Raw genomic sequence first — 17,972 nt, 5'->3', positions numbered from 1 at the left:
TAACGTTGCTGTTCGATTATCCATTCAGTTCTCACACTTCCATGTCAGTGAGAAACTCTGTGAAGAAAATAGTTTATGATATCATCAATAACATTAACATTAATTCAGTAGAAAGTTAGTAATAGTGACGCTGTCGAGAACAAACCATGTCTCACGATCGGTTTATTCGATTTGACATTTGTTCCGATTACAAAAGAAAAACAAAAACTTTATCATTTTAGTTATTAGAACATTTCAATATCACTTTTTATGAATTACGTAGAAAAAACGTCACAAATAAAGAAAAACTGTGATTATTTTTCAATATATTCTCACTTTATTCCTACACTCTTGTCAGAACGTCTGACTAAAGCTTCTATTCCACTGTAAAAATATGATGCATCTTTAGAATCAAAATGTCGACAAAAAAAAATCGGACAGGGCCAGATCATGGCTATATGGTGGGTATTCAATCTCTGCGAAGCTAGAGTCGTGTACAGTAACCTTAGAAAGCGAAGCAGAGTAGATTGGAGTATCGAAATTAAGCAAGAGCACACCTCGGATAATTTTTCCGCACCTTTTTTGATAATTTTCTGCCTTACTAAGTCAGAGTAATATACCGAATTTGTATTTGATTCCTTATCAACCAAAAGCATTCCCTCGTAGCCCCAAAATATAGAACCATTACTTTTTTGGTGCTTTTCGTAACCTTTGCTTTTTGTGGCACGAACTCTAATTTCCAATACTATACCACAGAATCTCTCGCCAATTCTAGTCGAGCTCCCCCACCCAAGAGGCTCATCCACGAGAGGATGAACACAGTAGCTTCCGGTGTTACGCTATGCGCTATCATCCACAGAGTATTTAGTCTGTTCCTATATTTATGACTTGGATCCCATAGTACGACCTTTCATTGTTCTACATCTATTCCGCTCGAAGGTAATCTTCTAATGGTGCTGTTCGTCCTCAGCGAAACAATTTACACTAATTTTTAATTGTTTAAAATGATGGACACAAGTCACGGTAAACAACGTCCATTTGTGTTGGTGTTAATCCCTCTTTAGATAACATTTGCGGAAGCTGTAATTTGTAAAATTCAATATAACATAATAATCCACACATGCAAGTGGTTAGAATTCTACCCCCATTATTGCCACCACATTTTGTCAAATTAAAATAATGAATCCCTTGCTCCATTCTTCATTTCTCAAAGAGATAACGTGGTGTGGGTTAGGTTAGGTACGTATTTGAAATCTCTAGCTGCATAATCTTCCGTCACGAGTTGTATAATCTTCATGACAACCACTATCACGAGTTGGCACATTGTAATAGAAGTTAAAAAGCGGTTATTAAAATCACTAAAGGACTCACGCCCCTACTTACATAATTCTATATAAAATCGTGATAATTGGTTATATTTCTCTTTAAGCTTTGTCAAATGGAAATATTATAAATAAATTCCCCATAAAACCTTATTTCTATAACTAAAACTAAATATGCTCAACGTTGTAGATTGCCCAGTTTTTTTATTATTTTTCTTCAATCTATGTTTTCATATTATCGACACACTTTGGATTAAATATTCAACATCACATTTAACAATTGGAATATCTCTTTAAACATAAACGCAATTCTATTCACTTGTGGTGGCTTCAAATGTTTGGTTTTATCACGTTTCTTCTCAATAACACTCGACATTTTTTGCTATCGAACGTAACGGTATTCGGCCAATTAGTGCATATAAATTCGACATGACAAGGTCGATTGTTGTAATAATTTTCCTCACTTCTATTTTAATCTGAAACAACAATTATTTACTTGTAACATTTATTATATTAGTTATGGTAATTATGGGGTAATTTGTTGATGATTAAATTTGAAAAAATGAGATCTGCGAAAGGTAGCAATTATTTCTACATGAATAATATCGTAATTCCTACGATAATTTTATTGATTCGTTATTAATTATGTGACCGATACCTTGAATAACTATGAGAAATCTTTTAATGAGTTGTATGAAATATCAAGATGCTATTCCCAGTATCAAACTTCAGAATTGATTAAAACTTTCCAAATATTTTTTCCTGTGTTTTACAATGATCATATCATCGGTGTTACAGGTTTTTTCACAAAAGTTTTCCTTTAACCTCGTTAACTCATTCATCTGCCAAATGGCCAACGATAGGGATTAATACAGTTGCACCAGCACATACTTACACCCCAGATTATGTATCACAATCCGTTATGTTCAGCGTTGCATCTTTCTGATAATTTCGTTTCTCCTTCTTTGTGAAACATCTGTAGTATTTAATTTCGGCTTGAAGGGAAAATTTTTGCTATACTACCTACTCCTTTGCTACTCCTAAAATCACTATAATCTCAGCCCTTTCTACATGTCGCTACAACACCAAAAACAAAACAATCCAAACAATTTCTTATAAATCCTGTAAAAGTTTGATCATTTGGAAGGTGAAGTTAAACCAGTTCTGAAAAATAAATGAATAATTGATTTAGTTCTTTGTTACACAGTTCAAAATCTTTAAGCTCTGTTTTGTCGTTCATCCTCTACGCTTTTTACGTTTAAATTCCCACTCAAATCTGATATTACCTCTTCTACTCATTTCTTTTCTCCTAAATCCTTTGCCTTCCATTGTGCTCTCTTGGCAATTCTGTTTGCATTCATTCTGCACAATGTCTCAACCACCTGACTTTTTGGGGTTTGACTATTTGCGTTATATATTTCTTCCAGTTAAGTATTTGTTCTTTTTCTCCATGACTCTTGGTTTATTTTCACCACCACCACCCCCCCCCCCTCCCTCCAGTCTTTTTGGGACTACTTTTCCATATTTCTATTTTTTCAAAAGTCTTCTTGGCTAGCACCCAGGAGTTCCCATACAGTACAGTCGACCTGATCATTGTTTTGTATAATCTTATTTTTGTTGTTTTGGTGATTGCTATCGCATAATTGGTATCATTAAAACAATCATCAGTCTTTCATGTCTACAGACATCGAACAGTTAAAATTTTCTACTAATCACACTGTTGTCCACTGAGTACGATCACCAGAACCACATAGAAAAATAAATATTTTTTGCGCAACCAAACCTTGAATTTCTTTTTTATATACATTACTTAGAACCTCACTGTTTTGGTCTCCCAAATCTAATTTCATTGACGAAATTATTATAGATAAACTATAATAATTTGGTCAGAAACGCATCACGGTACTTATAGTAAACAAAACTGTACAAATGAAGGCTTGTTATAACTAGAATGTGATCCTAAATGCAAGCGAAAATAAGATAATAGTATTATCATTTTTGTAATTATTAGTATTCAAATAAAAGCAACAAAAATGTATTTCTTTACATTGTTATTATTATATTTACATTTACAATCGGTCATTCCGTAAATATATCAGCTCTCGATAGACAAAATGGATTTTTCCCAGAAAGTAGATACCCTCTTATCTATTTCGAAAATAATATTGCAGTAGTAAATGGGAATTTAAAGGAAGGGCTCTTTCACAACCAGACGCTCTCATCATTTTGACATTATTCCTGTTCATTCTGCTCGATTTCGTTTTATTCAAATAATAGGAGAAATACTGTGAAACAATTTAAGCATAATATTTGTTATTCTAGACAGTAATATTAATCAGTAACGGACTGAGAAATCCACTCCATAGCGTTCATATAAAAGTTTCGGTTTGAAAACAGCTGTTGTTCGCTCTGGTTTTACTAATGATTTTTGAATCGTCAAAAGCGAATTTGTTCACAATATAAATCATTTAGTTGTGGAATCTCGGATCTGAGACTGAATGTTATTCCGACTAAGATCTATCCTACAAGACCCTCACCTTCATTAGAAAGAAACAACTCTTCCTTATCTTAAGCCCATCAATCTGGATGGGCGAGCAGTTGAGTGAAAGACAACGAAGAAATTTCTCTAAATTCATATGGAACAAATATGGAAATCCTAGGAGTTCAGAAACTTCGAAGGAATGAATTGAGATGTACACGGTGATAATGAGACTAATAATCACTTATGGGACTGTGGTATGAGACACTGGCACTAGTCTAAACACTACAAAATTCAATAGGTCGAAGACTGGCTTGTATATAGATACAAACATGGCTCAACAGTTGCAGTAGAAGTTATGATAAATATCTCACCTCTCTGTGTATTATTTAGAGAAGGAGCTATTAGGAATAAATATATACTTTCTTCAGAAGGTGTTCAAATTTGTAACATTCCACATAACGAAATGTCCGAACCATACCCCATAACGAAAATGGACAAGCTCCTAATCACAATGTAGTTAGTTCCCTGCTGGACTGAGAATACTTGGACAAGTTATACGAGCTAGGCAAAAAGAATAAAGTCCAATTAGTTATGAGACAAACTAAAATGAAGAGTAATAAAATAGCAAATAGAAGGGTTACAGTAGGACTTGAACCAATCTGTGGTATCAGCTACAGGTCTATAGAGAAACACTAGAAAAGGAAGTAGATAGGAAAACATCAGCTATTGGGAAAATCTAAAGGAGTCTTTTCGGGGCGTCCCCGTGTCAATGGATACCCGAAGGTACGAGATTTAGCAGTGAATGCAACGTGGAGATTTGCTCGAAGTGTGAAAGACTACGAAATTCCAGAACATTACAATAGGGAGCGTATAGAATAGAGAATGAAGGTCTCTGGAAGTTAAAATAATCCCATTCCTTTCTAGAAGCAGTGGTTTTAAAATATAAGTTGTAAACACTGAACATCCTTATTGCAGCAGCAAGAAAAAGTATGAAAAACCAAAATAGAAGGGGGTTTTAGTTTTCAAATGAGACCAAAATATACTTCTATTATAGCGACAGAAAAAGAAAGTGATGTAAGAGAAGATTGTGTATTGCAGGGGTTTTTGCATGACCTCGCGGGAGAGGAGGTTTAATGGGTGCCACTTAAATCGAGTAAATCTGGTACCTTACAGCGACTACATTCAGGGCAGATATTATTATTATATTATAGCAAATATTTATGGGATGTTTAAGGCGAATAATTAGTGCCATAACGTCAATCGCCGAACTGACGTAGTAGAAGAAGAGAAAATACAAAAAAACAATTTTGAGTAAATCAATGTCTAATGCTATGAAAGATGATATTAAAGCTAAATGACGTCATTAAAAACTAAATTAGATAATTAATTTTAAACATAACAAACTCCATTTAAACTCCTATAAAAGCATATTTCTTTTGAACAGAATCTATTTTTTGTGTTGTTCTACTGAATAGTATCTAGTAAACTGTATCTACTAAACTGTATTAAACAAAAGAGACAAATTTTGGTATATTTTCAATATACACGCTGTATACAATGCAAGCCTACGTATTATAATGTATGTAAATCACCTAAACATCGGGATTAGTTTATGAATAGTTTTAGATTAACGAGATGAAAACATCTCTTGTATTCAAATAGGGTGAAAACCCTTCCAACAACCCACGGTTGTTTGCCTTCCTAACACCCACTGAACAATGCAGGGTTCTCAACTATTACAACATGATATTATTTTAATTACACCATTAATTAATTCTGCACGAATCATTTCCGTTTTTTTTTTTTAATTTAATTTGTTTATGGTTTAGCCGTAATTCAGCGGTTTCAAATGGTAAAGTTAAAATTCATCTTCATGGATATCGCATTGTATATTTTGTGCATTTCAACTACTTGGTTTTTAAGAAACAAATTTTCTTATTTCTTTTGCTTTTGATCGAATATCAGAGCGTGTTTTTAATTTTAATAGAATTTTACACATTCCATAACAAAATTATTCATCTCAGTACTGTAATAATTAATTCTGAGATCGTAATATAAAATGGCGATGTAAACGTCTATAAAAAAAACGGAAACTTGTTTTTATATGTAGAAATGCGTATGCTTTTTGTCTGTTTCATGGTCAGTGATTCGTTTCCTGCACCCGCCCGTCTATCATCGCGGGAAAATCACAATTTTCGAGATATGAAGGGCAGTTTCAATCCACCCAACGATGAACTAATTATAATATATAGGAAGAATCTCGTCGCTCGGTAAACGTAATTAAAAAGATCGATTAGTTAGTATTATCCGGAAAATAATGGTTGTTATAGAACTTTTCGCAAATAATGTTCGGAAATTAACCCGGATTATGTTCATTGTTGTTCAGAAACTAATCAGGTCGTAGTCATATGATTTGCAAAGTACTATCTTCTATACATCACGTGATATTAAATAATATTTTCCAGATAGAATTCTGGATTCATATAGTGCTGAGAATCGTGCCTGCCCTAAAACATTTTCCCTCCATGAACTGCCACCAAATAAGAGAGATAGTACAATTAGAAAGCCTTTCCTTAGCTCTGCGCCTTACTCTATCACGAACATCTAGAAATTTTAGACTCACTCATTCAAAATTATCTTCCAGTCATCCAGTTTTGAGCTGATTACTTTACTTTAGACGTGTACACTTTCTGTTTCCTAATACCTGCCTTAACCACACATTTTCTATGGTTTGTTCCGGTTTCCCTAAATACTCTAACCATACGCAAACCTCTTTGAATTTATAAAGTTGAGGCTCCTAAGGTGAAACACGTTATAAAAAAATAACACTTAAATAACTAAAATTATAGTTAAACAGCAAAATGTGTGTGTCTGTTGTTGACAGAATAAATTTGTCACCAAAGATTTGTTTTTCGGGCATAAATTATGAAAGGTCTGTTCTACATAAATATTTTTACAAACCAACACAGAAATAAAGAAAGTTGAATTGGGTTTCTAATGTTTACTTCAGATCTTTTTTGTTTATTTCGAAATTTGAAATTTTGTATATTACATGCATATGTAGAAAGATAAAGGGTGTTTTTTTCAGTGTTCCCAATAGGGTAGTTTCACAACTGCTTTTAATTATTGAATTCTGTAATCTCGGAAAGCTTTTGAAAGCTGATACGCGTTCAATAAAAGCAGTGCTAATCCTAAATGTTGTAAAGTTCTTGAAAAAATATATTCAACAGATATAAAAAATAGTTTGGAAACTTTTTTGTCGGTTTTACTGATGAAGCATGGCTCTTTACCAGAGATAATAACATAAATTTCACAGTTTGGTGCCTATTCTACTATAATATATTCCGTTTCTGTGATTCTTCTGATCAACTACATGTAGTTCCTTACTTTTCAATACTTTTAACAAAATCCATACATTTGATGAACTGTCACAATAATTAAAAATACCTCGCAGTTTCTTATGTACATAAAGACTTATTTGCCTACTTATCGGATAAGTAGTGAATTCGAGTTAGTTTCGTATGTCTTTGATTTGATCACTTACTTCACCATAACCTAGAGTTGAACTCCATTTTTTCGAGATACGATTTCTACCATAGCCGACTTCTTCATGACAACCAAAATTGTTTTCACAAAAAAAATAGCATGCAACCAAATGATTTTACTCTTTAAATATATTGATTGTGGATTCGAGCTTTAGTCTGCTTGTAGTCTAATAACCTAGCCTGCTGAAATCCCAGTTATTTGTAGGTTTTCCCGTTCTCCATTACCTGAATGATATCTCCGGTGGGTAGTTCCACATTTTGGTTTATGAAACTGCCTTTCTCGACGGCTAGCGTGTTATATCGAGAAGGTAATTGATTCGACGCTCATTTGCTATGTATAGCTTGATGTCATCCATGTAGAGAAGATGAGAGATGATACAGTTGGTGTTTCTGTTAGCTTTGATGCTAAAACCATACGAATTTCGTTAATACTGGTGGAGTTTGGACCGATTTGCAGATGTAGGATTGTTCGCACATTATTGAAAGTAAGCTTACTATAGTTGGAAGACTTCCAGAAGCCAAGAATAAAGAACACTACCAAACGTTTTCATATAATCCACGAAAGCAGTGTGTATATTCCGGTGATCATTCTGTACTTGTCGAGTCCATAACAAGTTGTTCTTTGTACCCTTGGTGATTTCTTCTGCAAGTTCCCCCACTAAGATGTTATTTCCATCGACGTGCCTCTAAATTTTGTTAGAGATACAACCTGTGAGTATCTTTAAAAAGTGGCAAGACATTTGATAGGCCTATAGTGAGTGGGGTTATCCGTCTGAGAGTTCTTTGGAAGCAAATTAGTGGAACCCAGTACTAGAAACATCTGAGTTTTGTACGAGGTGGGAAAATTGCTTCACTAATTCCTTGAGTACGTTTGGGAATTCCTTATACCAGAAGTTTTAGAACTTATCAACTCCTAGTACTTTCTAGTTATAAGTATTATTATTATTTACTAATTATTTATCTCGTAGTTATGAGTTTTTAACAACTGCCACTGTCTCCCATTTCTCAATGATGTTCTCTATCTAGCTATACCTATCTTCCAGTCGCTGTCTTCAAGTCTCTCTTCCTCATTGCTTCATCGACATTATCTCCCCAATATTTTCTGGGTCTTTCTCTTTTTCTTCTTGCTCAAGTCTCGTCGATCTGTAACTTCTATGAAAATAACCCATTTCTAGCGCTGTTATTTTTTTCATTCCTTTTATTGATAAATATTTTGATATACATTTAATAAACAACAAAAAAGTTTCTTTCTTCTTACTATCTCAATGTTTTACATTAATTCAATTACATATTAATTGAGTTTTCACGAAATTATTTGTATTTAATATCTCATTTTAATTCTAACAAAACAGGAATGATCTAGTATCCTAGTTCGTAAATAAATATTACGCAGCAATTATTTCATCTACAATAGGTAATACAAATACAGCGCTTTACCTACCAAGACGTCATTTAAAAATAAATATTTAAAAATAACAGTTCTTTCTGTTGGTAACAGTTATATTTAGAACGCCATTCAAACAGCCTTCCATTGTCCTCTCTCTAATTCATCACTCGATTTTCTAAATTCTTTTTTGAATTTTATTTACGTAACGCCGAAGCACAATCTTAATATTTCCTTTGAACGATTGGCAATAATTATGACGTATTATGTTTAATTGGGTAGGAACAAAAAGAATAAATGTGATTGTCACATCCGGAAAAAACAATAACGCATAATTAGAATTGTAGGCATTTTAATTTGTACTGTTTTCCGGTATCTTATGTAAAATTACTACGAGGACAAAAATTTTAATAAAAAAAGTGTAGATATTATATTGATACTTCAAACTAGTTGGTCAATTAATTTGGAAAATTTTTTTTCTAAAAATTGATTCAAGAATATAAATTTTTAGGATTTGTAACAAATAAACTAAATATCGATATAATGTCGTAAGGACTTTGCAGACACTTTATATTGAACCTCGATTCTTGACTGGAAATCTTATAACCACAGATGTAAATTAAATTTCTGGATATTAATCTAGAAATTTATAAGATACTGACTTAGAACCCCCAAACTGCAAACATAATGAATAATCCAACTTTGTGCAATCATCTGAACGTAGTTTCTTTGACCCTCATCTACGCTATAATTATGAGGAATTGGTTCGGCGCGTTATTATGGTGTAAACATAAAACGCATGCTGTTAATCGCTTCAGGAAATTTGATTGCACTTCTTCCAACGAATCTACCACAGCCCCAAAAATTGAAACCATAGATCCATATTGGATATTCAGTGTTTTTTGCTCGCGTTGTCTTCTTCTATGTCTAGTTGAGTTTATTATCTATGAATGTTAGTTTAGCATGTTTTTTTTTTCGATTATTTGGCTTCAAGTTTCAGTCAAAAACGTCCGTTTTCATTAATATTCGGTTTAAATGTGTAAATGAAGTCTATTATGGCCTCAATATGGTCACATCCTAGCTCCTTTTTGAATTGTCTTTTGGACTGTTAAGATTTACTATCTGGTTGGATAGGAACAATTATATACTTTACACCAAAGGTCAATATCAATAGATATTTTATCTCTATTTACCTTGGCTCTCATTGGCCAAAAAGAACATATGAATTATGACTACCATTGCCTTTGGTCGTCATAAGACATTTGTTTGACGTTCTCCACCCATTTCTATCCACTGTTTACTTTGTTGACGGCTCTCGGAATCATATTCAAATATCCAGGTATCATCTGCAGTAATTATTTGACTCATTTAGCTTCTGTCGACGTTCTGAATACGGTACACCAAATCCTTGCATATCATTTTTTGTATTTGTTTTTGTTCATGTGTATTAAGAACTTTCGAAATAATCTTTGCGCAAATATTTGCCATCAAGTCCTCGTCTAAGAGTTTATTTTGTTGTTACAAAAATTTTTTATTTGAAACTTTAGTTGTCATTAATTATTCACTATAAACACATTAGCATGAAAAATATCCCTCTATGACAGAAATTTGAATTCTTGTGAAGGTGCCAAGTCTTGTTAGAATATTTTATCAAATGTTGTCATATCATACGACTTAATATTTGAAGGGTGTTTGACAGACTGTTAGATATATCTTTGTCGCAGAGGTTCACTGGACTACCAATATTTTATAATAAATATGTATCATCGTTGAAATTCACCTTTCGCCAGTCATCAACAAACCGTGTTCTGTATTTTTTGGTTCCATTCCATTGGTAAGAAATTGTTTTTTCTTTGATTGCCTTGCCTTCCCGTCAGTCCAATAGTTTTTTCCGTACAGTTGAGGTGCTCAATTTAACCCCATAATCCAGCAAATCCCTTCGAATGTCTGCGCCTATCAGTAGGGTCTGCTTCCCAGCGTGGGATTATCTGAGAGCGCAGCAGTTAAGTCCCCGTACTACCTGTGAGGTAAGGAATTGTAGAAAGGTCTATGAATTCTATTTGGAATCCGGGATTTAGATTGTAATTTCTTATTAAAATGTTATCACTTCTTGGAGTTGTTTTTTCTTCGCGCTCATATCCACCTTTCCTTATTGAAGGCAATGAATTGGAATCTACATCTCTAACAGTCATAGAGCAATTATTTTCAACAAGCGAAAGCAACACGTGTTACAGTAAACACAATATTACATCCATCATAATCACAACTGAAATAATGACACTCTAAAATCAGTCAAATGATATTTTGATATTCTAAATTCCCTGCCTGTAGGTAGATATAATCGGTTTGAGGTAGTTGGGACAACACCAGCAATCGCAACCTAGCACAGACCTGAAAAACATGTTAACACTATGACTATGAAGAAGAGAAATTTTTCTCGTACGTACCCTGCTGATGAAATTATTAAAATTACATGTTACAACTATATAACAAATTATCGATTAACTAAACTACGCCTCCACTCGTTTGCTACCGTATTTTGTAGTCATTCATTAAGTTCGTAAAATTCACAACCTACACATTGAAACACAATTGAAAAAAGAAAACTAATTACTCTCGAAAATTGAAGTAACGTAAATAATTAGCGAAGTTTCTTAAAAGTTCGTTTGTTCTATAAATATATAGCCAGAAAAGGGTACCTAAATTGAAATATATTAGGGATTTGTTGGGTTTTATGCTGACACTTCGCGTAAAACAAAACTAGAATGATCATTTATTATTAAATCGTGCCTAATTGTAAAACAGCTAGAGATATTTTCTTGAAATGTTTTCGAAGTGACAGAGAGATAATTATGTAAAGTATCCTGTCAGATTATTAAAACAATTTCATAGTAAAAAATCTGGTACTTCTTATTAGTGTGAATGCTTGTGTTGGATTTCAAAGGTATCATCTGAAATCTATTAAAGTATACGATGCGAAATTATCAATAAATTAAAACCAAGTAAAGTTCTACCAACAGCATTCTTGCTAATGTTTAATTAACACGGTTAATGGTTACAGCCCCTTTACATCATCAGAATGAGATCGTTTTAGGTCTCATCTACAGTAATTACATATCCTTGCAAATCGTTTTTGCATTGGTTTGTGTTCATGGTTTAAATTTTTTCCGTACCTTTGTGCAAGTCTTGTTATACAACTCAACAAACAACATGCGAATTGTTAGCTAACAGTCAGGTGTAATCAGCGTGCGACAACGGTCGACATCTTCATTGGAACGATTGGTAATGGGTGCTCCAACTGAAATTTGCTAAGTGTTTCCGCTTAAATTGCAATCACGGCTTATAAATGAAATCAATTAGATCGTTTATTGTAGAAAAATACGCAAAACATACCAAACAAACGTTGTCGATGCAAAACTGAAAGAAGCAGTTCATTTGTGGACGAATTCACGCAGTATTGTAACGACGACGACCACGATTTTATGCAACCATCAGGTGTCGGTTTTACTGCCAGTAATAAACACGTACTCATACCATATAATATTTGCTCTTAAAAAACGATCTCCCTTCAATAAACTACCGTTACATGAGGAAAGTCTTAGTCACCCCTAACCCGTAGATTTACTTCCACCTATCACATAGTGACGTGTGGCACTTTCTTTCCGTGACACTTTTATCGCCGCTCCACCCTATCACTTATCCCATCTAATTTACCCATAAATTCGTCGTCTTTAATAGAACGCTTTCCCAGATTTTTTGTCAGTTGAAGTATAGATTTTTCATTACCGTTTAATACAAAAAATTTGCACCTGGCCGAAAAGTGTTGGAGTAGTTTTTGAGTTGTTGTATTCTTCATAGTTTTTGGGATAATTAATACGAATTTGAGGCAAAAATTAAGATAGTTTACGACAATTACCAGACTTTATTTGACATCGATTAATTTCTTACTGTCATTAATTCCGAACCGCAAATCGTAATATAAATTTAGCTTCAGTTATTTCATTTACTTTGAATTTAATGCAATGTAATGTTATAATTTATTTATCACTTATTTTATTATTGAATCTATACGTTTATTTTCAAAACAAATCATCATATAATCAATCAGAAATTTATTGTCTTTCAATTAATCCATCAAACTGTGAAATTACCTATATATACCTACTATTATGTAGTGGTTTAGATTTTAAATATGACTGTATTCACCCTACTTACTGCCAATGTCAGGATTAAAGTACACCTTGTACATATTTCGCATTATGAAAGGACGCCGTTATGTTTTCTACCTCAATTGTTATATTTTTTTACCTGTGGGACAGGTACGTATTCAAATAATTTAGTGTGAGTTTTATGTTTCTTTTCTGTTAATCCGTTTATTTCTTTATTAATCTTTATACTTTTTTTTGTTAGATATTAAGCAAAGCAAATCCATTTTTTGATCTCCTGCATACATTTTCTTCGTTATATTTTCTATTATTTCGTTATTATGGAAATAATAGGGTGTAAAATCTAAAAAATAAGTTGACAAACCACATAAAAGCATTTGTATACCCCATCGTGGCCGTATTGAAATTGTAAAGAGCTTATATTGACAATTCGTAAGATTGCTCACTTTACTTTTTCAATTTTGTCATGATCCTCATCTATTTTCATTTGGCCTTTTTCTGTTGAAAAGTTTTTAACGAAAAAACCACCCAAAAGCGTTTGTATACCCCATCGTCGCCGTATTGAAATTGTAATGAGTTTATTTTGACAATTCGTAAGATTGCTCACTTTATTTTTTCAATTTTGTCATGATCCTCATCTATTTTCATTTGGCCTTTTTCTGTTGAAAAGTTTTTAACGAAAAAACCACCCAAAAGCGTTTGTATACCCCATCGTGGCCGTATTGAAATTGTAATGAGTTTATATTGACAATTCGTAAGATTGCTCACTTTACTTTTTCAATTTTGTCATGATCCTCATCTATTTTCATTTGGCCTTTTTCTGTTGAAAAGTTTTTAACGAAAAAACCACCCAAAAGCGTTTGTATACCCCATCGTCGCCGTATTGAAATTGTAATGAGTTTATTTTGACAATTCGTAAGATTGCTCACTTTATTTTTTCAATTTTGTCATGATCCTCATCTATTTTCATTTGGCCTTTTTCTGTTGAAAAGTTTTTAACGAAAAAACCACCCAAAAGCGTTTGTATACCCCATCGTGGCCGTATTGAAATTGTAATGAGTTTATATTGACAATTCGTAAGATTGCTCACTTTACTTTTTCAATTTTGTCATGATCCTCATCTATTTTCATTTGGCCTTTTTCTGTTGAAAAGTTTTTAACGAAAAAACCACCCAAAAGCGTTTGTATACCCCATCGTCGCCGTATTGAAATTGTAATGAGTTTATATTGACAATTCGTAAGATTGCTCACTTTACTTTTTCAATTTTGTCATGATCCTCATCTATTTTCATTTGGCCTTTTTCTGTTGAAAAGTTTTTAACGAAAAAACCACCCAAAAGCGTTTGTATACCCCATCGTGGCCGTATTGAAATTGTAATGAGTTTATATTGACAATTCGTAAGATTGCTCACTTTACTTTTTCAATTTTGTCATGATCCTCATCTATTTTCATTTGGCCTTTTTCTGTTGAAAAGTTTTTAACGAAAAAACCACCCAAAAGCGTTTGTATACCCCATCGTGGCCGTATTGAAATTGTAATGAGTTTATATTGACAATTCGTAAGATTGCTCACTTTACTTTTTCAATTTTGTCATGATCCTCATCTATTTTCATTTGGCCTTTTTCTGTTGAAAAGTTTTTAACGAAAAAACCACCCAAAAGCGTTTGTATACCCCATCGTGGCCGTATTGAAATTGTAATGAGCTTATTTTGACAATTCTTTATATTGTTCACTTTACTTTTTCAATTTTTTCATCATCCTCATCTATTTTTATTTTGCCCTTTTTCTGTTGAAAAGTTTTTATTGAAAAACCGACTCCTTTATTTACTGTTTTAATAAGATTCGATCTAAATACCAAAGGTTTCTAATGGTCCTTCACGAACCATTGAATTTTCGAAGCTATTTCATATTTGTAATTTCATTTGGTTAGAGGTTTATATAATTCGTTACGGAATTTGTAAAATTAAGTTAATCTAATTAAACATACTTTTCCACAATGAAAGAACTGCAAAAATGCACGCAAAATGATAAAATCGTAATTGAAACTCAAATCAGACGAAATAAAACACCCATTTTTGCAAAAGACATAATTTTTCAGTAGTACAAAATCAATATAACGATACTATAACTACATGCATTGCATTATTATTATTATTCATTAACTACAATTAATGCAAAACAATTTTCTGTTAATTGATTAACATAACCTCTATATCTAACTTCTTCCTAATTCTAGCGACCTTAATAACTAATTTCTACTATGACTTTAGTAAATTTATAGCAAGCTGTACCTAGTAATAGAATAGTATATTAACAAAGTAAACAAAGAATTAGTTATCAGAAAACAATCTGAGGAAAATGTTATTAAAAAGATAGTACATAAAACCAAATATTTGGTTCCTATTCTTCAAAAATTCTCTGACAATTATTTCAAATTGGCATTATTAAATATGAATTAATGTATCTAATACATATTAATGAAATCTATATTGATCGAAAGCGCATGAAAAGAATCTGTATGAATCGTATCTAATGAATGAAATCTATATGAAACAACGAATTGAATCTATACAAATTTAGTTCTGTGTTTCTGCAAATATTTCCCTGAATACGTCCCTAAACACAATCTACACAGCCGCCCTACAGCGGCTCAGTGTCCCTTTTTGAATTCCCTGCAAACGAACACCAGTCGCAATATTCACTTCCCGAAATCAACAACACAGCTTGCGTGGATTCTGTGCGGCCGGCTTTTTCGTTTATAACATCCATGTTATTGGAAGAGAATCGCAAGTGACTGCTTGTATTTTCAGATGTGAAGCGTTGAAAACTAGTGAACATATCAGTTGACGTCGTGTATTTTATTTTCTTGATTTACGATCGAAAAGTTGGTCTCATTTTTTTGGTGTCTACCGTTTGTATTTACTCAATGTCGGGTACGTATGGAATCTTTATGATGTACAAAAAGTGAAATTGCAAATAGGTTAATTTATTTTTTCAAAATTTTCGCATGTAAAGGCTAGTATTGAATATCGAATTTTCTGTATTTTATTTGATTGTAATTGTGCAACATATTCCCAAATATACTAAAAACTGGCTCTTTCTAATTTTGATAACACAGATCTACCATTAGATCCGATAATTACCAATGAGAAATTTCATCTTAACTTTTAATTTAGATTAAAATTTTAACTGGGATATAAACACTTGTGTTGACGTTTCATAAACTTGGTTTTTCGTTTGCCCTTACCGTTGACGTTTGCTGTTACCCAATTAAAAACATTGAAATGCTTAATACCATTCATAGTTGCCGTTTGACGTCGCCGTCTGCCGTTGGTAACGACTTTCAAGATAAAAAAATTTTATCTTATACCGTCGACCGTTCGTAGCAATAAAAAAGAACCAATCACCTCACCTTGCGTTTGTCACGTTTGTCCCAATAAAAAAACTCTTCGTTATTTGCCATAAATACCGGATTACAAATAAAAACACAAGAATATCACGAAAATAAAAAGCACTACACATGTTAAAAAGAATAACAAAATTTTTAGGTTAACGGCAGAAATGTTTATTAATGGGGTCAAACGGCAAACGTCGCCCGCGAACGGCAACGACAAACGGAAAGTCAAGTTTATGAATCGGCTTACACTTCACCACCTTCGTTTTTTATCGATGGAATAACTAAAAGGACATCATTCGTCTTATATTTTCCTTATTTCAATTCTGTATTGCTAAGTAGCTGTATGGTTTGAATATTCACGTGCTACTTGTGGCTACTAGGTAATCATTCAACATTATTGACAAAAATCTCTATTTCAAATGAGTAAATACATATTTTCCTTCACTTTTCTGCTAAAATTGGCATCTACAGCAATGATTATAACGAACTTTAATCGACCCTCTACAGAATGTCTGCTATTTTCTTTGATATAAATTCATAAACTCTGCAGCCTTATCTATACAACGATATTGTGATTTTTTTTTATATATCTGATCCGTTGCTTCTTTAAACAAAATACTTAGTTCCATTTTGAATCTTATACTATACAAATTGTATCGGTTTTGATTTGATTTCTAATCCATGCATTTTCTATATGTACTTCTCCATTTTACACTATTTTGGTTGTGAATGTTAATGTTTCCGAAACATACATTAATATAGACAAAATACACAACAACTTTTCTTCTCCTCAAGTAAAGTTAAAAGCCATTTTAAAATAATGTAAAAATCATCTCCAGGCTCGATTAACTTGTTAATTTTTTCACGATATTTCCATTAATAGTAATGATTTTTCAGGTGACCTTTCGTGCTTTCTTATTTTATCCTCGCATTTCTGCGAATGAAAAGCAAACAACATAATGTCATCTGCAAATTTTAAATGATTTATGAATTCTCCATTATACCTTTCTCTTATCTATTCTGTTCAATATTTCTTCTAAAACAGCTTTGAATAGCTCAGGTTTTCATCTTAATGTTATCTTATTAATTACCTATTTAATTTAAATTCCTATAGTAAAGAAATATAAAAAATTTAGACGAAATGTGCGTATATATGCGAGAATGGTTCCAGAAGTACATGGCCTGATCTAGAGATAGAAAATACCAGTGTTTTAGAAAGTACACAATCTATACGGCGTATATGTTTCAAGTTTGAAGACGCCACGTTGTTTAACATTTGTTTGGCATCCATCAATGGTGAACATTTTCAGTGAATTTGTAAACATGTAGAAAATTGGTCATCGTTATGTGATACAATACTTTTATTTGGTGAAAGGCATTAGCCCAAAGACCGTTCCATCTGCAGGCAATGTCATGACGTCGGTTTTTTGGATGCACGTGGGATAAATTTTATTGATTATCTTGAAAAAGGAAAAACTATCCACGGTGAATATTATGGGAACTTATTGCACCATTTTATAGAAGAAATGAAGCAAAAATAGCAGCATTTGGCTAAGAAGAATGCATCAGCTCACACATCCGTTATTGCAAAGGCCAAAATTAATGAATTAAAGTTTGAATTACTACCCCATGCACCCTATTCGCCAGATTGAATTTCCTCGGATTATTTTCTGTTCCCATCTAAGTAATGGCTATT

At 32.8% G+C, this 17,972-nt stretch overlaps 1 protein-coding gene across 9 annotated transcripts in view; it reads left to right on the top strand.

Annotated features, from left to right (window-relative positions):
- The window catches only part of LOC130896916 (rap guanine nucleotide exchange factor 2-like), a 180,254-nt gene that overhangs the window by 114,463 nt on the left and 47,819 nt on the right, over positions 1-17,972 (top strand). Inside the window, exon 1 of one of the 9 annotated variants that reach the window (XM_057805297.1) lies at positions 15,756-15,812. The exons of the other annotated variants lie outside the window; for them this stretch is intronic. The gene's annotated coding sequence lies outside the window, so the exon portion shown is untranslated. Of the gene's footprint in view, positions 1-15,755; positions 15,813-17,972 lie in introns of those variants that run through there. 9 annotated transcript variants of the gene reach the window in all.

This window comes from Diorhabda carinulata, chromosome 8, assembly GCF_026250575.1.
Source record: "Diorhabda carinulata isolate Delta chromosome 8, icDioCari1.1, whole genome shotgun sequence".
NCBI lineage: Eukaryota > Metazoa > Arthropoda > Insecta > Coleoptera > Chrysomelidae > Diorhabda > Diorhabda carinulata.
The sequence above is the reverse complement of the archived record's forward strand: the minus strand, read 5'-3'. Positions and strand labels throughout refer to the sequence as shown.